Here is a 23,921-nt window from a genome sequence, read left to right on the forward strand (position 1 = left end):
TGGAGTCACATAGAAGCAATGGCATAGTAGAGAAGCCATATGTATTAACACAAATTCTCACAGTTCAATAGAAAGTGAATTACATCAAATACAAATATTCATCAATTGACAGCAGTAATTTTACTTCATGTTTTATTAATCTTATTAATAATACAATAAAATATGCATTTCTTAATGTATACTTTAAGATATTCAGTGATGTTAAAAGCATAACAGTACAATAATTTTGATACTTTTTAGTAAATTTTCCTTATAGTCAAGACTCAAGTAAAAATACTGTTTGCTAATTTAGCTGCACCTAGCCTTCCAGAAGCTTCTTTAATTTCTAAGATCCTGGGGTTGAAAATCTACGGGATACAAAGTAAATGTTTGTTGTAATGTCTTCATTAAGGTTAAATTAAACAGAAGAAAATGTTGATTGTATGCAAGGAAAACCTAAATGAGTTAAGTCTGAGACTGTGAAATAGGCTCCCCAGAGGAAGCCTTTGAATGAATTCTTTCAAAATTACCCAAGCAAAATTTTTTCAGGCAGAGACTGTAGATTTAGGTCTCTGCTACCAGCATGTTTAGAAAAAGAGTACATAAATCAGAAATGTATCATCAAAAGTATAAAGCATTGTGATTCTGCATTCTCATTCATAGAGTACATTTTCTAATCTTTCACATATATGTATACAAAATTATATATTTACATAAGCCTTTCTACCATCTCTGAATTACCTCTTGACACTCTAGGAACAAAGGTTTAATAGAACATATTCCCAGAGCAAATACTTTGCTTTCAAATTAGGTCATTTCATAATTCTGAGTTTTGGTCCTTATTTTTTATTCAGATTTTATGTCTTTATGTTCCTCTGATAAGTGGTAAGGATTAAAATTATAATTTAACATCCACCAGGACTTAGCCACACAACCTTACCCCTTTGTTAATTTATTGTCTTACACTTGCTGTAACATCCCACACTTTGACTGTTGGCATCTTCTTGTTCTTCTGATTATCTCTACCTGGTTCAATCCTTTGTTTCAGAGGTGCACTCAATATGTTTTTATATGGATTATAAAAACAGATAACTGAAAAGGTAAGTAGAATATATAAACAGGAGTATAACATTCCTATTCATTGATAAATCATGTCATTCTGTCTTCTGACCAACTTGTAAATAGTTGTAACTTGTGAATGGTTCAGATTATACAACCTAGAGAAACTAGAAGTGACTCTGTTGCCATGACCAATTTGTTTTGTTGACATGAACAAAGTTGCTGCCAGCAGGCTGGTGAGGAGAAAGAATAACCAGTGCTAATTTCTCTTGGTCAACTTTGATATACTTTCTTCTAACACTGTACAAACTGATGACAAATTGCATATTCTATAAATAATATAGGCTGTGGACTATAGAAAATTTAACGGGAACACATTTAAGCTAGGATAAAGGGGAATCATAGAGAGAGCTGGAAAATATGACTGCTGCAAAATTTGTACCTGGAGACTTGCGTTAATATTTCCCTTCTAAACGACAAATGGATAAGGTGAGTTTCTGTTTAAAAGAAATATGACTTTGAATTTCAGGGGCCATATTCTCATGCACTCTCATACCTAAACTGAAACATGAAAAGTAAAAATCAAGAAACTTAAAAAACTGGGCTGCAGCTCTGCTGCTTGCCCTGCTGGGAGGAGGGGAGAGCAGAACTGGGGCATTGCCTGCTGCCTGCTCACTTGGATTCTGTCCTCAGTTGTGCTGTCCAGTCACAACATCACCCTGACTCTGGGCAACAATGGAGATGAGTCTAATAGAACATTTTCCCAATCAAGGATGAGTCTCAGTGAGAGTCCTGAGCATTTGTGGTGCTTCAGAAACCTTGAACTAGACCAATAACTTGTAAAAAATTGTTTGCATGTAAAACTGATGGGGCAGACACACACACAAGCACAGCGACAGACAGCACCTTGCAACACCGTTTTACTAAATGAATTTGTGTTAGAGAGGAGATAGGAAACATGATGGAACAGAGTCCTCTGCACAAGGCAGAAAGAAGTGGAACTAGACACAAGGCAGTGGGAAGCATATTTTTGCAAAGCAGAGACAAGAAGGCTCTTGTAGAGCAGCCTGGAACCCATGCAGGTTCTAACCCATCTGTGTTGATATCCATGAGCGGGACTGCTGCAAGAGGCTATTTGGATGATATGCTCTTGCTCCTGCCTGAAACCATGTTGATGTTGGTGATGTCCGTGTTCCATGCGCAAAGCTGTGTGGGCATCCATGTCTGTGCTGCCACTGGCTGTTGTGAGCAAGGGTTGGGGGCTTCTTTTGAAGTGATGATAGTGACTGCAGGCTCATAATTGAGAATGAGAGAGATTGAAGACTTCTGTGACAACCTCTCCTCCCCCGGTGAGAAAAAAAAATCAATTCAGAAAGGATGCTGTTAAAGAGAGTCCAAAAAGAATTCGATAAAGATGCTGAAGTATTGCCCTTCACAACTGATAAATTATGGTGGGTAGTGAGGAAGGTTTCAGTTATCTTTAAAGAGCTACATTTTGGGAGATTGACCATATTCTGGTGAGTATTTGGGCAACACGAATTGACTTGGTTTACTTTTTTCTTTTCTTTTTCTTTCTTTCTTTCTTTCTTTCTTTCTTTCTTTCTTTCTTTCTTTCTGTTTTTTTCCTTTTTCTTTTTTTGGATTGAGAGACACAAAGGTGGGAGGATGAGTCTGGGGGGAATGGTAAGTGAGTGTGATAAAGGTTTGTTATATGAAATTCCCAAATAATAAAAATATTGTGTAGGGGAAAAATGAAGTATATGAACAAAGTCATTCCGTAAATACACTGCTTCAGTGTTTGGCTATACATTGCTTTAGGAAACATAAATGTGTCATAAAAGCATGAGTGCACACAAGAAAGCAGCTGCCTGCATGACAGACATGGAACTGAGCATTCAAAAGTGTCAGCTGCAATGGCTTTATTATTTATTAAATGTGACACACACACACACACACACACACACACACACACACACACACACTACAAATATAACTTTATTTGCAAAGCAACATTTGGCTGCATTATTCAGTAGTTTAAAGCCAAAATGTCCTATCAACTTCTTACCACCGCACTGACATTTAGACACTACCTCTAAGTCGTACTGCCGCGTTAAGTTAAATATATATGATGGTATGTATGTTGCTTTCTCTGTGCTGTGACAACATAACTGACAAAAGAAGCCCAAGAGAAGAAAGAGCAATTTGAGCTCACACTTGATTGTATCAGGACAGGAAAGTCATTTATGCTTTCTGTTCAGCTTGGGTCTGCAGAGAAAACAGCTAAATGAAGCATGGTGCTCAATTCACTGTCTCCTTTTAATTGGGTGAAGGACCCCAGGTCATGGCTTGAAGCCACCAGTGTACAACATGGTTCTTCTCTCCTCTGTTAAACCTCTCTGGACACATAAGTTTAGCTCTCACTCCTAATCAAAGAGTCTTGCTTTTATAGCAAAGGGAGACCATTACAAAAATCACAAAATGGTCAATATAAGAAAACAATGGATCATATTTTACCCAGCCCAAGTTGATACACCGACAGCACACCTGTATATCTAAGGCTCAGGAGACATCAAGGAAGAGGGGGCATCACGGAAGAGGAGGCATCAAGGAAGAGGAAGCATCAAGGAAGAGGGGGCATCAAGGAAGAGGGGGCATCAAGGAAGAGGGGCATCAAGGAAGAGGAGGCATCAAGGAAGAGGGGATAGAGAGTTTCTAGGTGCTAAAGGTCTGGGAAGATTGCTGTGAGATAATGTCATCAGGCAGGGAAGATAGAGACGTGAAACCTCAACATTATGGCTGCCAAAGAAGACCTGAACAAATCTAATACCAGTTAACATCACAACACGAATGAGGGAAATCTCACATGATACTAACCTTATGTGAAGACTTGGAAGTAATTTATGACTTCTGAGAGGCTGAGAATCAGTCTTTCTCAGGGTAAGTCCCCTAATTGATTATCCAATACCAAGTCATAATCCTTAATAACTTATACATACAAGCAATGCTAAACAGATTCATCAGGTTGCATTTTCAAATTTATTCTCTGTCTCTTACACACACATTGTATGTGTATATATGTACACATGCATGTATGTATGTATGTATGTAACAATAATAATTAAAGAAAAAGACCATAAATTTAGAAGGAACATAGGAGGGGGCACATGAAAGAGAGGGAAAAGGAAATTACATAATATTTTAATTTTAAAAAATTAAAAATTAAATTAAAAAGAAAGCTTTCTAGAAATAGGCCCATGGATATTCCCAAAAGTTTGTTTCCATGACAACCCAACTCCAGTCTAACTGACAATCAAGATTAATAACTATAACTTCCAAGCATGAGTTGAAGTTCATTATTAATCATTATTCATCATAATACCATCATCTTCTTTTGAATCTTTTGCTGTTATACAAATAGCAGTTGAATGCATGTGTGTAGATCAGTTTCTGAATTTATATTCTGTTCCTTTGCTTGCTGAGCCCATTCTTTTTTTAATTTTTATTTTATTTTTATTGATTACAGTTTATTTACTTTGAATCCTAGCTGCAGCCCCCTTCTCCCTCCCCTTCCAATCCTACCCTCCCTTCCTCTTCTTTTCCTGTGCCCCTCTTCCAGTCCAATGCTAAGGGAGGTTCTCCTCCCCTTCAATCTGACCCTAGTCAATCAGGTCTCATCAGGACTGGCTTCATTTTCTTGCTCTGTGGCCTGATAAGGCTGTTCCCCACTCAGGGAGAGGTGATCATAGAGACAGCCCATGTGTTCATGTCAGAGACAGTCCCTGTTCCTATTGCTGGGGAACCCTGTTGGACCCTGAGTTGCCATGGCTACATCTGTGCAGGGCTTCTAGGTTATCTCCATGCATGGTCCTTGTTTGGAGTATCAGTTTCACAAAAGACCCTTTGCCCAGATATTTTGGTTCTGTTGTTCTCCTTGTAGAGCTCCAGTCCCTTCCAGGTCTTTCTATCTCCCCCCCCCACCTTCCTAAATAATATTCCCTGCACTCTGTCAAAAATTTGGCTATGTATCTCAGCATATGTTTTGATATCCTCCTGGCTACTTGGATGAAAAAAAAAAAAACTTTCAGTCTCTGAAGAAAGAAACAGAAGAAATTAGATGATGGAAAGGTCTCCCATGCTCATGGCTTGGCAGGATTAACATAGTGAAAATGGCCATTTTACCAAAAGCAATCTACAGATTCAATGCAATTACCATTAAATTACTGACACAATTCTTTACAGACCTTGAAAGAAAAATTCTCAACTTCATATGGAATAACAAGAACCCCAGAATTGCTAAAACAATCCTCTACAATAAAAGATCTTCTGGAGGTATCTCCATCCCTGATCTTAAGTTGTACTATTGAGCCCAATCTTTTACAAACTGACCTGGTCATCACTAATGTAACTTTGAATTTAGTTTTGAACGTTTGTAGTACAAGTGATTGCTCTCAGTTTTCTTTTTCTTGTTTTTTTTTTCCCCAAACTAAACTGAACAATCTAAGTCATTTGTTTTTTCACATGAACATTAGGATTAGTGTATCAAATATATAAGAAAAACTCTGTAGAGATAATTACATTAAACATATAATAAGTTGCATTAAATATATAATTTTATATGAACTTAACTTTTTTCCTTATAGATTTTCATAAAATTTTTATTTATTACAAGTTATTCACTTTGTATCCCAGCTGTAGCCCCACCTTCATCCCCTCCCAGGCTACTCTCCCTCATCTCTTCCCATGCCCTTTCCCCTGTCCACTGATAGTGGAGGACTTCCTTCCCATCCATCTGACCCTAGCCTATCAGGTCTCATCAGGACTGTCTTTCATAGTCTTCCTCTGTGGTTGGGTAAGGTTGCTCTCCCTCTTAGGGGGAGGTGATCAAAGAGTCAGCCACTGAATGAACTTAACTTTTTATGTGATGGAATATTCTAATTCTTAAGTATAGTATTTCTATGTACATGATATTTATGTATTTTTTCTCCAAATTTTCCTCTTTTCAGCATAGAAATTATAATTGTTGGCCAAAGGGGTCACATGGAAACATCCAAACAAATCAGGATGTTTATAAGGCTATAAATTGTTCTTCACAAAAAGAAGGCAAAGTCCCATTAGGGAAGACAATACCTACACAACTCATCGAATGTACAGAGCCAAGCTGATGCCCGCCTAGAGCCTTAATTCTTATGAGTTAGTGTTCTTAATGCTGGAAAGTGCTCTGCACCCTGTCAAAAGAGAGCCGTAGACACCAACCCAGCTATAAGCCTAGCTACAAATCTCAAAATGCCATGTCAGACCTTTTATTGTTTTTGTTTGTTTGCTTTGGCTCTCTCCTTTTCTTTTCCTTTTTATTTTATTTTATTATTTAGTTTCTATTTTTTTTATGCTACATGTCCTTTACATATACACTATGGCTTCCAGTTTTATGTTTTTATGGGATTCGTGAGTGAAGGAATGACTGGGTTTCTGTGTATCTGCTTCTGTGCCTTTTTATGGGTTACTTTCCTTTATTTTGACACGTTTCTCTTGTAATATATCCTCCCCACAGATATCTTAGCACAACTGACACCATGTTAGAGGTACCAATCTGACCTTAAAACCCAGAACATAGGCTTCAACACCTGCCAAAACAGGAACAAAGAGCTAATCCATCAAAGGCCTAGTCCATTGTTTCAGCATCCAGGAAAAGTCCATAAATGTACTAACAGTGCTATTTTTGGCTTCTGGAGTTTTTATTCTCATTAGCTGTTCTTGCTAATTTATGGGTAACAACAGAGATGTGGTTTCTCTGCATAAGAAACAAAGAATGGTGTAGCTTAGGTTGCATGGGTTGAGCAAGTTCTCCATGCAGCAACAGTAGGCCAGAAATACAGACTTTCTTTTTGGACTTGAGTGTCTCTGGTGAAATCACCTCACAGTAGTTTTTGTTTTATCATATTAGATTTTTGTTTGTTTTCTAATGAGTGACAGAAAAGGGGTATATGGGGGGAGAACTGGTAGAAATAAAAGGAGAGAAAACTACAATTGGAATCTTTTTTATATTTTTTTCCTTTTAAAGAAAAAATGAAAACAGACAGAACCACAACAATGTAAATAAATGGAGTCTATTGACGGAATCAGGTATTACTGTAGGATTTGTATGGATACTGAAATTGTGGTACATTTACACAATGGAATACTATTCAGCAATGACAAACAAGAAAATCATGAAATTTTCAGGCAAAGGGATGGAACTAAAAAAGATCCTGAGTGAGGTAACCCAGAAATGGAAAGACTCACATGGTATATACCACTTATAAATGGATATTAGTCATATAATACAGAATTAAACATACTAAAATCTATAGTCCTAAAGAAGCTAAAAACAAGGAGGAACTTAGGAAAGAGGCTTAATCCTCATTCAGAAGGGCAAACATGATGGACATCGAAAACAAGAGAAGACAAGGAACAGGACAGGAGCCTTCCACAGAGGACCTCTGAAAGACTCTGCTGATCAGGGTATAGAAGAAGATGCTGAGATTCATAGCCAAACTTTGGGCAGAGTGCAGTGAAGAAAGGGGAGATAGAAAGCCCTGGAAGGGGCAAGAGTTCCACAAAGGAAACCAACAAAGCCAAAATATCTGGGCCAATGGGGGCCTGTAGAGACTGATGAATCAATCAAGGACCAGGCATGGAGAGGACCTAGACCCCCTGCTCAGATGTAGTCCATGGGTAGCTCAATCTCCATGGGGTTCCCTAGTAAGGAAAGCAGGGGCAGTCTCTGGCATGAACTCTGTTGTCTGCCCTTTGATTATCTTCCTGCCCGGTGAAGTGGCCTTACTATGCCATAAAAATAGAGGATCCAGACAGTCCTGATGAGACCTGATAGGCTTGGGTCAGATAGTAGGGGAGGAGGCCCTCCCCCATCAGTGGATTAGGGGAAGGGCATGAGTGGGTTAAGAGGAAGGGAGGGTGAGACCAGGAGGAAGTGAGGCAGGGGGCTACAGCCAGGATAAAGTGAAAATATAATAATAATAATAATAATAATAATTTTAAAGTGTAATAAAAAAAAGAAAATATCTTTTGTATTCAAGGAGACTAAAGTTGCTAGACTGAACAGCCAAGTTAATAATTCATCTTGAGGTCACATAAGACTTAGCTTACAATCCCGCTGTGGACTCATCCTTTTTAAGTTTAACCTGCCTGTAAGAGAGCAGTGTAACAATCAGCCTTACCATGATTTGGATTTTCCATGCAATCAGTTTTTACAACCTAAGCTAAAATACAACTTTAATCTTAAATTATGCACTCTTCCATATCACCAACTCAAAGTAACGAATGTGTGCTGTGGTGATTATGTACTGTAAACAGCCAACAGGTTGAAAAATGTTATATAATAAATATTCATTAAAAAATGCTGCAAAAACTGAATCATTTTATATATTTTAAAAGTTTGTATCAATATATTTCATTGGATTGCTCTATTCTAACATTTTCGAAGATAATACACACACACACATATATAATTTGTTTTGTTTAAATAAGCATACAAGGTGCAGGTTTCATTAGAGTATTTTATACATACTTTCCTTTGGTTATTCTACTCCCTCTGCCCCTATCTCTTACCTCCTTCATCCCTAATTTGTAGTCATTTATTTACAGTAATTCTCTTTCATAGCAATGTGTTCTGTTACCTTCCTACATTAGTCAAGTGTCTCTAAGAACAAAATCAATAGACTGAACATGTATTGCAAGGGAGAGCTGTTAGATTAGCTTACGTGCTATGTGTTAAGGAGTCCAACAATGGCTGGATGCTAGTCCAACAACAGAAAAGTCTGAGAACTTGAACACTGCCTGGTCCCACTTAGGTGCTGAAAGCTTGGAGGTTTGCTGGAGAGCTCCCTCTCTACAGTACACATAAGAAAGCCAAAGGAGTGGGCTTCTGATAGCAGTGTAGGATCTCAGCATTCACCAGCAAAGAGCAGAGGCAAGCAGGCCAAATCTTTTCTTTCAGACCTTTCCTAGAGCTGGGCCTTTGCAAGGAGGTGTTGCCTAATGTAGGAAAGAGTCTTCCCCCTTTTGGTTAAATCTTCCAAGAATTACCCACACAGATCCACCCAGCTATGTCTTTTTGTTTATTCCCACATCCAATCATTTTGACAGGATTAACCACCACACTTCTTGTTTTCACTTCCTTGAAAGGTCTTTTTCTTCCCCCATAGGACCATTTCTTGCCTCATGATCTATGCCAATACCAACTCTCAAATAAATAGATGTACAAAAAAAAAAGAGAGAGAGAGAGATGCTGGAACTGACATGTGAGCAGCAAATAGAAAGTCACTGGGCCTGGCTTGGACTTCTGAAACTTAGCCTAAGGCACATTCCCAGCCAGCGACACACTTTCTCCAAGGATGGCTATACCTAACGAACAAAGTTACACCTCCTAATCCTTTCAAAGAGTGCCACTCCTTAGGCATTCAAATTTATAGTCCATGAGGCCATTCCTACTCAAACCACCACACCGTTTATATGATAGTCTGACAAAGGTTGGCTGCATTTTGCTTGTGTCCTAAGAACCTTCGGGAGTTTGAATTTAAAACTAATGTTTCAGAGGAGGAAGTTTCAGACAGGAGAGCATTCAGGATATGGCATGGATCCAATTTGCTACACTTACTCAAGCTTGAAGTGAGAAACAGAAAAATATTGAGCAGAAGGATGTAAAAAAAATTGTCAAGGAAAAGAACATGAGAAAGTTTTAAGTTTTAGTCAAGGCAAGTGCTGAAATAAAGCACCTGTAATTGTTAAAGAGGGAATAGAGAAATATAAAAATAGTGTCCCCATCTTAGCCACACCCATTAAAGACTCCAACTGGGGAAATACAAAAAAAAAAAAAAATCCTGGAATTTGAATGAAGTTCAGGGAGTCCCATACTGAAAAATAATATAATGGCCTAAGAAAGTGATTCTGCTGATAGATCTGACAAAGCCTACAGAGGCTCATGAAGTTCAACTCCATCTTGATCTCACAAAGGAGCTTGAAAGTACCATGTAGTAATGATTTTGCATGGTTCCCCGTAAAAACAAACAAACAAAGAAACAAAAAACAAAAACATTACTGTGTCATGGAGTAATCAACCATGGTTTCAAAAAGCCAGAGTCCAGAAAATGTTTAACAGAGTCAGAGCCCCTGCAAAATGAAACCCCTGAGGCTTTGCACAAAACTGTCAAGCTAAAGCCTGTTGCAATAGAGATCCCAGAATGTTAAACATGTCCAGGAGCATCAACAGAGGAAACTTAAGGCAGAGTCAGCACAAGAGAAAGTCTGTGTGAACTGCAGGCAGCAGAGCTGGAAGAGCAGGGCTTCACCAAACCTATGGACCCTAGACGATTCTACCATTAGACACTCAATGTGGTGGAGCAGGATTTAGTATTTGACCTACATTACTTGAAATGTACCCTTTCTCCTTGAAATCAGATGTTTATTCTGTACCACTGTGCACTGAAGTTGTGGAACTAACTTCTGTTTATTTTAGGGTTCATAATTGAGAAATTATCTTGAGTTACAGAAAAGTCTTGAACTTAGGACTTTCAAAAGGAGATTTGAAACTTTAAAAGGATATGAAGATTTTGTTGATTGGAGGAAATGGCATGAACCTATAGAGACTATTGGAGAAAGCTTGTGGATTTTAATCATATTACTTTTAAGTGATATGTTTGAATGTCCAATTGACAAGTGTCAGAATTGTGATGCTAATATTGGTTGTCAATTTGACTGTATATGGCATAACTTAGAATACAAGCTTCTTGTTTTACATGCAGTTATCCAGATTAGGATAGCCTCTTTACACACCTGTGAGGAATTATCTAGATCAGGCTAATAGAGATGCAAAGATTCACTTTATCTTCCTGCACAATAAGTTTACTGGTTTGCCAAGTTGAACTTTGGTAGACTTGTCCTCTGGTTTCTCACCTGTATTTCATCTAAGGTAAATAAACATCATTTTATGTCTTAATGCAACAACACATTTACAAATATTAGGTACCATAGGTGAGCTGTTTGTGTATAGGTCCTCTGTTTTGGACATTCTTAAACAATTCTTAAACAATATTTCCATTCTTTAACAAGTCATATACTTTCTTTGTTACTGTTGCCTGCAAAAACACTACAGTCAGAGGTAGCTTAAAAAAAAGAAGAACTTCCAATGTTCATCCATTTGTCTTTGTAAGTGGTGATTGATCATCTTACCCAGGGTCCTTCTTCTGTTTAGCTTCTTTAGGTGCACAGATTTTAGTATGTTTATCTATCTTAGAGGTCTAGTATCCACTTATGTGTCTTTCTGCTTCTGGGATACCTCACTCAGGATGATCTTTTCTAGATCTCACCATTTGCCTTCAAATTTCATGATTTCCTTGATTTTAATTGCTGAGTAGAATTCTCTTGTGTAAATATATCACAAGTTTTGTATCCATTCTTCTGTTGAGGGACATCTGGGTTGTTTCCAGCTTCTGGCTATTATAATAAAGCTGCTAGAACATGGCTGAACAAATGTCCTTGTTGTGTACTTGAGCATATTTTGGACATATACCTAGGAATGGAATAGCTGGATATCGAAGGAGAAAACAAGAAACAGGACAGGAGCCTACCACAGAGGGCCTCTTAAAAACTTCCTAGCAGTGTATCAAAGCAGATGCTGAGACTCATATCCAAACTTTGGGCAGTGTTCAGGGAATTATATGAAAGAAGGGGGAGTTAGTTAGACCTGGAGAGGACAGAAGCTCATTAAGGAGAGCAACAGAACCAAAATATCTGGGCACTGGAGTCTTTTCTGAGATTGATACTCCAATCAAGGACCATTCATGATGTAACCTAGAACCCCTACTCAGATGTAGCCCATGGCAGGTCAGTATCCAACTGAGTACCCTAGTAATGGGAACAGGGACTGTCTCTGACATGAACTCAGTGGCTGGCTCTTTATACCCCCTGAAACCAGTCCTGATGAGACCTGATAAGCTAGTATCAGATGAAAGAGAAGGAGGACCTCCCCTATCAGTGGACTTAAAGAGGGGTAAGGGAGGAGATGAGGGAGGGAGGGTGGGATTGGGAGGGAATGAGGGAGAGAGCTACAGCGGGGATACAGAGCTAATAAAATGCAATTAATGTAAAAAAAATAAAATTGTAAAAAAAAAAAGGCAAGAAGAACTTATTTGGTTCATAATTTCAGAGGAATAATCATCCATTATGGTGGGGATACATAGCAGAAAGTGGCAGGCGTGGCAGCAGGAGAAGGAAGCTGAAACCTCAACTACAAGCAAGAAACAGAGAGAGCAGAAGGATGAGGCTTTACACAGTCAGAGCCCACAGCAGTGCTGTGCTTCCTCTTGGAGTACTGCATCTCCTAAGCCTCCCCCAGATAGTGCCACCAAGTAGGAGTCAAGTATTCAAATACCACGGTCTATGGAGGACATTGCTTATATTAAAACAAACCACAGATGGTGATCAGAGTTTTGAAAAAAAAAAAATCAAATATTCAGATGTGCTTCACTTATTTGAAAGATAATTCTCGTAACACTTTAATCAAAAAGTACAAATTATTTTGGCACCATGCTTAATTCTCAGGCATTCCCAGAGAATGTTTTATTTTCTTATTAACTATGTCATTTTTATGTAACTCTACTGGAGCTATTTTTTATAATACTTTAACATTGCCCATGATATTTTGGTGAAAGATAACTTTATTGTTTATATTTTCAATATTGGTATTTTTATTACTTTGATTACTAGAGTTGTCTGGAACTCAGCCACAAAACTTTGATGTATAACAATTGGCACTACTGACTTCAAACTATTATTCATGGGAACTTGTCAGATGCTATTTGATTATAATCTTTTATAAACTTATAACTATTAAAACATTATTCTAATAATAATGCCTTTATGTGTATGTGCCTAATATTTTAATTATAATAATTATATATTCATTATTAAAATTATATAAACTCGCAAAACACATTTCCATTGTATATACAAATATAGAATAGATTGTACTTCTGGAAGTAAGCTTCGGCTGAATTGCAAAAGTCCTTTTGAATGGAAATACTTTGAACTGTGGCTAAAAAAATTCTACAAAATCACAATCTATTTCAAAATACTGGTGTATATGAGGAAGATTAAACATTCATTAAAACATACTACATAAAGAAATACATTTTCAGTTGTGAGGTAACTGAATTATTCTATAAAATATGTGTGCTCCCCACCTCTCTTCATCGAGCATTTCAAAGGAACTTCAGGAGTTTTGGCAGAGCCTTGATTTATTGTTAATAATATATTCTGAAACAACCCCAAATATGGATCATTGGGCATAATTTTATAGAAGGCATCTAAATAGACTGTGCAATGATAGTGGAAAGAAAAACAGAACCAGGATTCTGCTCAACCGTGGTACTGCAGTGTTACAGAGCAATTTCTCCTTGGATTGCACACCTGCTTTCTGGCCCATTAAATCCTGCTGTCTTTACAAGGAATCGAGGTTGTAATGTCTTTCCCCGATGCATGCTTTTATAGGAACATGCATAACAAGTACACATAAAGGCCATATGAATGTTCACGCTGACTACATCCTTTTTAATATGTTTGATATGACTGGAAGAGAAACTCATTCACCTTAAAAAATAAATTTCTTAATTGCTTGAAGCTCTGTAGGAATAATTTCCTGACAAGTATTCCAAGAGTTCCCTGTAGCAATACAGAATTATTATTCCACTCACTTATACATTCCTAGAAACATGATCTGATATCATTTTTCATGAAGAAATGGTATTTAGGAATAATAATGTGCGCATCGTATCTGCTTCTGCTTTTATGCACATCAGAATTCCACTGTGCCAATCCCCTGCAGTCACCTATCATTATAGTAATTCTGGTTAGCACATCTCCCTTTTTACTGATGGGCACAGGCCACTTCCCAATGATATTTTCATGGTTTGCAGAACATATCAAGAGTTAGCTAAGCAATCCTTCCTACAGTAGACTTTCATTGAATGTCAATGAGCTGCTAGCCTTTTGGCTATATCTGCAGTCCAGGGTTTTATTGTATTTGAAAGATTAAAAGATGTGAAGTAATAGAAGTAATGACCTGTACTTAATGGAACAATATTTTTTCACCAGAGAGGTATGTGATGTAAAAGGTGAGGAACAGCTTTGAAATTATAAATTTGGTTTGAAGGTTGAGATATACTATGAAACCCAAATCTGTAATTTTCATGAGCATTAACTGTTTTGATACAACTAGAGGTCATTTTATTTTTCAAATAATTTAACTTTCTATGCATATATTTGCAAAATACATATTATAATTTTGACTTGTGTGGTGAGCCATAATTAAAAGTCAAACACACCTGGCAAAACTGGCTAATTAAGGTAAATATGATGAACTTCTGTATCTACAGGCCAGCATAAAACCAAATTATTATAATTACAGTATATCCTGAGTAAATGAGAAAAAATTTAATACAATATATGCAAAATTACTTTATTTCAATACTCTAAAAAATGTTGAAAGGGCTAAAATGTTTAACAAGAGCTTGGCTTTCAAGTCCTAGGTGACAATTTAAATTAATGTAGATCCTATTTCTTTCTTTTTTTTAAGTTTAAAATATATATTTATTTATTATTTTTTTTTAATTTTATTTTTTTCTTATCAGTTACATTTTATTAACTCTATATCCCAGCCATGTCCCGATCCCTCATTCCCTCCCAGTCCCTCCCTCCCTCCCTCCTCTCCACCGTGCCCCTTGCCAAGTCCACTGATAGGGGGGACCTCCTCCCCATTCATCTGATCCTGTTTTATCAGGTATCTTCAGGACCGGCTGCAAAGCTCTCCTCTGTGACCTAACAGGACTGCTCCTCCCTTGGGGGGTGGAGAGGCCAAAGAGCCAGTCATTGAGTTCCTGTTTGAAATAGTCTTTGTTCCCCTCACTATGGGAAACCAATTGGTTACTGAGCTACCACAGGCTACATCTGAGCAGAGGTTCTGGGTTACATTCATACATGGTCCTTGGTTGCATGTCAGTCTCAGAAAAGACCCTGTGCCCAGATAAATTTGGTCCTTGTGGAGCTCCTATCCTTTCCTCATCAGACTAACTTCCCTTCTTTCTTATGATTCCCTGTACTCTGCCAAAGGTTTGGTCATGAGTCTTTGCTTTGAAAACACTGCTAGTTAGAGTCTTTCAGATGCACTCAGTAGACTCCTGTCATACATTCAATGCACATCCCATCTGCCTTTCTAAATGAGAATAGATCATCTTACCCCATGTCTGCTCTCTTGATTATCTTTTTTAGGTGTACAGATTTCATTAAGTTTATCGTATCTTATAGGTCTATATAAGTGAGTATACATAGTGTTTGTCTTTCTCCTTCTGGGATATTTCACTCAGAATGATCTATTCTAGATCCCACCATTTGCCTGGAAAATTTCATGATTTCCTCCTTTTTGATTGCTGAGTAGTATTCCATTGTGTAAAAATACCACAATTTCTGTACCCATTCCTCTGTTGATGGACATCTGGGTTGTTTCCAGGTTGTGGCTATTACAAATAAAGCAGCTATAAACATGGTTGAGCATATATCCCTTTTGTGTACTTGAGCAAACTTTGGGTATATACCTAGCAGTGGTATAGCTGGGTCTTGAGGAAGCACTATTTCTAATTGTCTTAGAAAGCGCCAGATGGATTTCCAGAGTGGTTGTACCAGTTTACATTCCCACCAGCAGTGGAGGAGGGTTCCCCTTTCTCCACAACCTCTCCAGCATGTGTTGACCCTTGAGTTTTTCATCTTGGCCATTCTGATGGGTGTAAGGTGATATCTCAGGGTCGTTTTGATTTGCATTTCCCTGATGGCTAATGAAGATGAGCATTTCTTTAAGTGTTTCTCTGCCATTCGATATTCCTCTACAGAGAATTCTCTGTTTAGCTCTGTTCCCCATTTTTTAATTGGATTACTTGGTTTGCTGCTTTTCAGCTTCTTTAGTTCTTTGTATATACTCGATATTAGTCCTCTGTCAGATAAAGGGTTAGTGAAGATTCTTTCCCAATATGTAGGCAGTCGTTTTGTTTTGATGACAGTGTCCATTGCTTTACAAAAGCTTTTCAGTTTCATGAGGTCCCATTTATTGATTGTTGCTCTTAGAGCCTGTGCTGTTGGTGTTCTGTTCAGCAAGTTGTCTCCTGTGCCAATGAGTTCTAGGCTGTTCCCCACTTTTTCTTCTAACAGATTTAGAGTATCTGGTTTTATGTTGAGGTCTTTGATCCACTTGGACTTTAGTTTTGTGCAGGGTGATAAATATAGATCTATTTTCATTTCTCTGCATGTGGATATCCAGTTGGATCAGCACCATTTGTTGAAGATGCTATCTTTTTTCTATTGAATGGTTTTGGCTTCTTTGTCAAAAATCGAGTATTCATAGGTGTGTGGGTTTATTTCTGGGTCTTCTATGTGGTTCCATTAATCCTCCTTTTTGTTTTTATGCCAATACCATGCAGTTTTTATTACCATTGCTCTGTAGTACAACTTGAGATCGTGTATGGAGATACCTCCAGATGATCTGTTGTTGTACAGGATCGTTTTGGAGATTCTGGGTTTTTTGTTTCTCCATATGAAGCTGAGAATCAAGGTCTGTAAAGAATTGAGTTGGTATTTTGATGGGAATTGCATTGAATCTGTAGATTGCTTTTGGCAGGATGGCCATTTTCACAATGTTAATCCTACCAATCCATGAGCACGGGAGATCTTTCCATCTTCTGAGATCTTCTTCAATTTCTTTCTTCAGAGACTTGAAGTTTTTCTCAAACAGGTCTTTCACTTGCTTGGTTAGTGTCACCCCAAGGTACTTTAGTTTATTAGTGGCTATAGTGAAGGGTGTTGTCTCCCTAATTTCTTTCTCGGCCATTTTGTCTTTGGTATACAGGAGGGCTTCTGATTTTTTTGAGTTGATTTTGTATCCTGCCACTTTGCTGAAGGCGTTTATCAGCTGGAGGAGTTCTCTGATTGAATTTTTGGGGTCGCTCATATATACTATCATATCATCTGCGAATAGTGACACTTTGACCTCTTCCTTTCCCATCTGTATCCCCTTGATCTCCTTTAGTTGTCTTATTGCTCTGGCTAGGACTTCAAGTACTGTGTTGAAGAGGTAGGGAGAGAGTGGGCAGCCTTGTCTTGTCCCTGATTTCAGTGGGTTTGATTTAAGTTTCTCTCCATTGAGTTTGATGTTGGCTATAGGCTTGCTGTATATTGCCTTTACTATGTTTAGATATGTGCATTGTATTCCTGATCTCTCCAAGACTTTAAACATGAACGGGTGTTGGACTTTGTCAAATGCTTTTTCAGCATCTAAGGAGATGATCATGTGGTTTTTCTCCTTCAGTTTGTTTATGTGGTGGATTACATTGATGGATTTCCATATGTTGAACCACCCTTGCATGTCTGGGATGAAGCCTACTTGGTTGTGGTGGATGATATCTTTGATGTGTTCTTGGATTCGGTTTGCAAGTATTTTATTGAGTATTTTTGCGTCAATGTTCATAAGAGAGATAGGTCTGAAGTTCTCTTTTTTTGTTGAGTCTTTGTGTGGTTTAGGTATCAGGGTGACTGTTGCTTCATAGAATGAGTTTGGTAATGTACCTTCTGTTTCTATTTTGAGGAATAGTTTGAGGAGAATTGGTGTGAGCACTTCTTTGAAGGTCTGGTAGAATTCCATGCTGAAACCATCTGGCCCAGGGCTTTTTTTGGCGGGGAGACTGTGAATGACTGCTTCTATTTCCTTGGGGGATATAGGGCTGTTCAGTCTTTCTACCTGATCTTGACTTAATGTTGGAAGATGGAATCTATCAAAAAAATTGTCCATTTCATTTAGATTTTCAAATTTTGTGGCAGATAGGCTTTTGTAGTATGACCTAATGATTGTTTGAATTTCCTTTCTGTCTGTAGTTATGTCACCCTTTTCATCTCTGATTTTGTTGATTTGGATAGATTCTCTCTGCTTTTTAGTTAGTTTGGCTAAGGGTTTGTCTATCTTGTTGATTTTCTCAAAGAACCAGCTTTTTGTTTCATTGATTCTTTGAATAGTTTTATTTGTTTCTAATTGATTGATTTCAGCCCTGAGTTTGATTATTTCCAGCCTTCTGCTCCTCTTGGGTGTATCTGCTTCTTTTTTTTTTTCTAGGGTTTTCAGTTGGGCCATTAAGTTCTTTGTATGTGATGTTACAAATTTCTTCTTGCAGGCACTTAGTGCTATAAATTTTCCCCTGAGCACTGCTTTCAATGTGTAACATAAACTTGGGTATGTTGTACCCTCATTTTCATTGAATTCTAGGAAGTCTTTAATTTCTTTCTTTATTTCTTCCTTAACCCAGCTGTCGTTGAGTAACAAGTTGTTCAGTTTCCATGTGCATGTAGGCTGTTTGTTACTTCTGTTGTTGTTGAGGTCCAGCTTAAGTCCATGGTGGTCAGATAGAATAAAAGTGATTATTTCAGTCTTTTTGTATCTGTTGAGGCTTGCTTTATGACCAACTATATGGTCTATTTTGGAGACGGTTCCATGCGGTCCTGAAAAGAATGTATACTCTTTTGAGTTTGGATGAAAAGATCTGTAGACGTCTATTAGGTCCATTTGATTTAGGGTCTCTGTATGTGTTTTTATTTCCCTATTTGTTTTCTGTCTAGTTGATCTGTCCCTTGGTGAGAGTGGAGTGTTGAAGTCTCCCACTATTAGGGTTTTAGGATCAATGTGTGATTTAAGCTTTAATATTGGTTCATTTACGAATGTAGGTGCTCTTGTATATGGGGCATGGATATTCAAAATTGTGATGTCCTCTTGGTGGATTTTTCCTTTGATGAGAATGTAGTGGCCGTCCTTATCTTTTTTGATTAACTTGGGTTGAAAGTCTATTTTATTAGATAATAGGATGGCTACTCCCGCTTGTTTTCTGGAACCATTTGCTTGAAAGACATTTTTCTAGCCCTTTACTCTGAGGTAGTGTTTATCTTTGTTGCATAGGTGTGTTTCTTGGATGCAACAGAATGATGGATCCTGTTTCCGCAACCATTCTGTTAGTCTGTGTCTTTTAATTGGGGAGTTGATTCCGTTGATGTTGATAGAAACTAGTGACCAACAATTGTTACTTACTTTAGATGTGGTGTTGGTGGTGTCACTGAGTTTCATTGCTTGTCTTCTTTTGTTTTGTTTTGTTTTGTTTTTGTGTGTAGTTATCTATTTCCTCTGTTTCCTTCGATGTAGTTGTTTTCTTTGGTTTGGAGTTTCCCTTCTAGTAACTTCTGTAGAGCTGGTTTACTATGTAGATATTTTTTAAATTTGGTTTTGTCTTGGAATATCTTGAATTCTCCGTCTATGTTGATTGAAAGTTTTGCTGGGTATAGTAGTCTGGGTTGGAATCTGTGGTCCTTTAAGGACTGTTTGATTTCTGTCCAGGCCCTTCTGGCTTTCATAGTTTCTGTTGAGAAATCTGGTGTGATTCTGATAGGTCTACCTTCATATGTTACTTGGCCTTTTTCTCTTGCTGCTTTTAGGATTTTTTCTTTGTTTTGTAGGTTCAGTGTTTTGACTATGAGGTGACGTGAAGAATTTCTTTTCTGGTCTAGTCTACTTGGTGTTCTGTAGGCCTCTTGTATGTTTATGGCCATCTCCTTGTTTAAGTTGGGAAAGTTTTCTTCTATAATTTTCTTGAAAATATTTTCCAGACCTTTGAGCCTGATGTCTTCTTTTTCTCCTACTCCTATTATTCTTAGATTTTGTCTTTTCATGGTGTCCTTGATTTCTTGGATGTTTTGTGTTTGGAACTTTTCTGATTTTATTTTTTCTTTGAGAGACATGTCAGTTTCCTCAAGTATATCTTCGGCTCCTGAGATTCTTTCTTCCATCTCTTGTATTCTGTTGGTGATGCTTAACTTTGTAATTCTTAATCTTTTCTCTATGTTCTCCAGCTCAAAGTTTTTCTCTATTTGTGTTTTCTTTATTGATTCTAATTCTGTTTTCATGTCTTGCACCATTTCCTTCATCTGTTTGAATGGGGACTCCTGCTTTTCAATGATAGCTTCTATTTTTTGTCCATTTCCTCTCTATGTATCACTAATTGTGCCTCTACTTCTTTGGGTATAAATGCCTGTATTTCTATGAGAGCTTTGTTTATTTCTTCTTTATTTGCCTTCATTTGTGTGGACATTTCTTTGAGAGCTTTGTGCATTTCTTCTCTGTTTGCCTCAATTTTCGTGGTCATTTCTCTGAGAGCACGATTTTTTCCTCTTGGTTAGTCTCGATTTCTTTGGTTATTTCTCTGAGGGCTTTGTTCATTTCATCTCTATGGGCCTCTAATCGCTGGAGAAACATAGTTTTGAGGTCGTTTTCTTGTATATCTAGTGAATTGAAGTGTCCATTGTTTTGTGGGGTTGCTGGTGAGGTCATTATGTCCTGATTTTTGTTGGGAGTGTTCTTACGTCTGCCTCTAGCCATCTGGTTATTTATAATCCTCACTGGTTGTTCCTCGAGATTGTAGTTTGGGCTATGATCCTCTCTTTCTGTTTTCTGGACTGTTTTTTCAGGAAGATGAGAGAGGTTCACTGCTTTGGGAGTGTGCACTGTGTTTTCAGTTTTGCCTAAGTAAGGAATGTGAATCTGGTGCTATTCGCGTGCGCTTTTAGCCGGCACAGTATGCATGCGAGGATTCTCTGACTATTGCAGTGGCCTGCAAGCCACTATTACGCAGTTCTGACTGAGATCCAGGGATTGTTTGCCTGGATTACCCTGGTGGACCCGCAAGGCAGAGGTTTCAATGTTGGGGTCGCTATCCCAAGAATCCCTATGATGCCCACACTAGGGGTGTGGGTGGCAGGGATCTCATCTGGTTGCTTCTGTGGAGAGGCCCTGGGTCTGGTGCAATCTCTCCCTAGAAGGCTCACTCACTCTCTTGCAGGACCAGTTGGAATGCACAGGGGTTCCCCTTGCTCACTACTGTTTTGGTCCTGCTGCGGAAGTGCACGGGTAGGCTAACAGTCAGCTCTGTGACACTGTGGCCGCAGGACTCGGTGTCCACCTTTCCTGTGTGCTGCCTCTTTGTCCTTTCCCTCTGCCAGGAGGGGTTATGTTGACTGGTCCCTGGATGGTGCGGGAAAGAGTTAGGATGAGTGTACTCAATTCCAGACCCGGGCCCAGATCTCTCTGCCAGAAGCAGCCTAGCGGTAGAATCTATGTTTGCTGATCCCAAGAGAGTACCGGGTAGGATTGAGTGTCCTTAGATCCAGAGCTTGGGTTTCTCTGCTAGGGGCTGCTGGGCGAGCTGGAGAGAGGGTACTGTGTCCTTGGCAGGCTGCCTCTCTGTCCTTCCCCTCTGACCTTCTCCTCTGCTAGGGCAAGCTTATGGAGGTGCTTTCAGGGGAGTGCCAGCAGGGGTTGGAGCTTCTCAGTCAGATCCTTAATCTGGTGTTTCTCTGCCAGGGGTCGGGGTGGGAGGACGCTGGTGATAGAACTTGCTGCTAGACCTTATTGCGCTGGACCCAGGATAATTTCATGACGTGTAGAATGACCACAGTCCCAGATCCTGAGCTGTAGTTGTTTGCTAGGAGCAGCCGCAGCACTGGAGTTCCGGCACTGTGAAGCTGCTGTGCGCCTCTTTATCCTTCTGCTCCGCTGTGTCAGGGTTATGGCGGCGTTTGGGGGAGTGCCCGAAAGGATTGGGTTTTCTCAGCCCTGATCTCCGGTTGGGGTACAGACAATGTGGTCTGTGGCAGATTCTGCTGGCCGCCTCCTGCCTCCTCCCAAGAGGGAGTAGGGATTTTGAGCTGGGCGCACAGCTGAGATCCGTGTGTGGCAGGAGCTCAATTGTGATGGCGGCAGGTACCTGTGGTCAGAGAGACCTTCCAGGGAAAGACTGGGTGACCCGTGACCAGTCTGGCAACTTTCCTTCCCCGTGGGTTTTTCTTGCGACTGGGACTCCCAACCTCAGGCACCCATGTGCCCACCAATCAGCCTGGGAAACTGATCAGGACAAGCAGGCTTGCGGCACCAGCCTGGAGACCCAAAGCCCGCTTTAGCTGGGTTCTCTTCTGTGTTCTGGCTGGGCAGCCGAGAGTGGACCCAACCAATTCCCACGCCGTGGGAGCCTCCCCTCACCTGGGAAACACAATCGATCGCTGTTGTTTTAGGGCCCAGAGTTCAGTCCCCGGTCGCTGCACGGCGTGTGTTGTCCCGCTTCTCAAACACGGTGTTCTCCTGGTGTCGCCATCTTGGCCCCTCTCCTATTTCTGATAAAACATTAAAGAAGTCACTTTCTATTTTTATAGGAAATACCCAGGCACATATCTGAAAAAAAAAAAAAAGAGATCTCAATGCTGACTGAAATTTTTACTTGCTGAATATTTTACTTAGATAAGGACTACTAGGACTCTGTACTCTCTCAATATCGCTTGAAATTAAGATTACCATTATAAGAAAAAGAAAGAAAGTGAAGCAAGATTGTTGCAATAACTGTTAAGGTAAGAATGGGACAATCAACCCAGAGACTGAGAAAGCATCCAGTTCATGCCCTACAAGAATGTAAAACCTCTTATCGCACAGCAAAGGAAACATAAATGTCTATTTCTTAAAAAAAGAAAACCTAAATTATAGCTCCAAAACCAATGTATACTGTTGTGTTTCTTCATGTACATCTACTTCAATATAATAGCTGACTTAATAAAGTATGTGAAATCATAGACACATCTTACTCCAGCTGATATGCTTATTTTTTTCTAACTGATATTTTCAAAGAAATCAATAAAAGCATGTATCATATAACCCTGATGACCTGGGCAGCAAAATGACTCTGAAACTTTTAACTTTTGTCCAAAATAATTGCTCATCACCTTGGAAAGATATCAGACAATGCATTTTTTACAATATATTCTTAATCTTTCCAATATTAAAATTCTTGGCAAGGTAAAATTCTAACAATTTTAGTACTTTTCTGATCCAATTGATACAAAAATATTTTTCAACTGAATCTATCAAATAACTGTATTTTTACAAACCATTGATTTCTGAAGTTAATTTTGTACTGTTAATAATTGTTCATTTAGGGATGGACATCGGAAGAAGAAGAAAACAAGAAACAGGGCAGGAGCCTACCACAGAGGGCCTCTGAAAGACTCTACCTAGCAATGTATCACAGCAGATGCTGAGACTCATGACCAAACTTTGGGCAGTGTGCAGGGAATTATATGAAAGAAGAAGAAGTTAGTAAGACTTGGAGAGGACAGGAGCTCCACAAGGAGAGCAACAGAACCAAAATATCTGGGCACAGGGGTCTTTTCTGAGACTGATACTCCAACCAAGATCCACTCATGGATATAACCTAAAACCCCTGCTCAGATGTAGCCCATGGTAGGTCAGTATCCAAAGTGGGTACCCTAGTAATGGGAACAGGGACTGTCTCTGACATGAACTCAGTGGCTGGCTCTTTGACCATCCCCCCTGAGGGAGGAGCAGCCTTTCCAGGACACAGAGGAGGATGAGACCTGTGTCCTGATGAGACCTGATAAGCTAGGATCAGATGGTAGGGAAGGAGGTCCTCCCCTATCAGTGGACTTAGAGAGGGGCAGTGAGGGAAGGAATGATGGGGGGCTACAGCTGGGATACAAATCAAATAAAATGTAATTAATGTAAAAACATAAATTTAATTAAAAATTGTTCATTTAAATGTTCGAAGAATCTATTCTAACAACATATTTGAGATATAGCACAAACCACTTTTCCAAAAAGAGATTGTAAGATTATTTAGTTTTTCAAGGGCCTGGTTTGGCCATCACTTCTGAATAATAAATAGCTGTAAAATTATTTCCTATTCATCTTACTTAAT

Source organism: Psammomys obesus, unplaced genomic scaffold (assembly GCF_907164565.1).
Source record: "Psammomys obesus unplaced genomic scaffold, mPsaObe1.curated_primary_1811, whole genome shotgun sequence".
In the NCBI taxonomy this organism is placed as follows: Eukaryota; Metazoa; Chordata; class Mammalia; order Rodentia; family Muridae; genus Psammomys; species Psammomys obesus.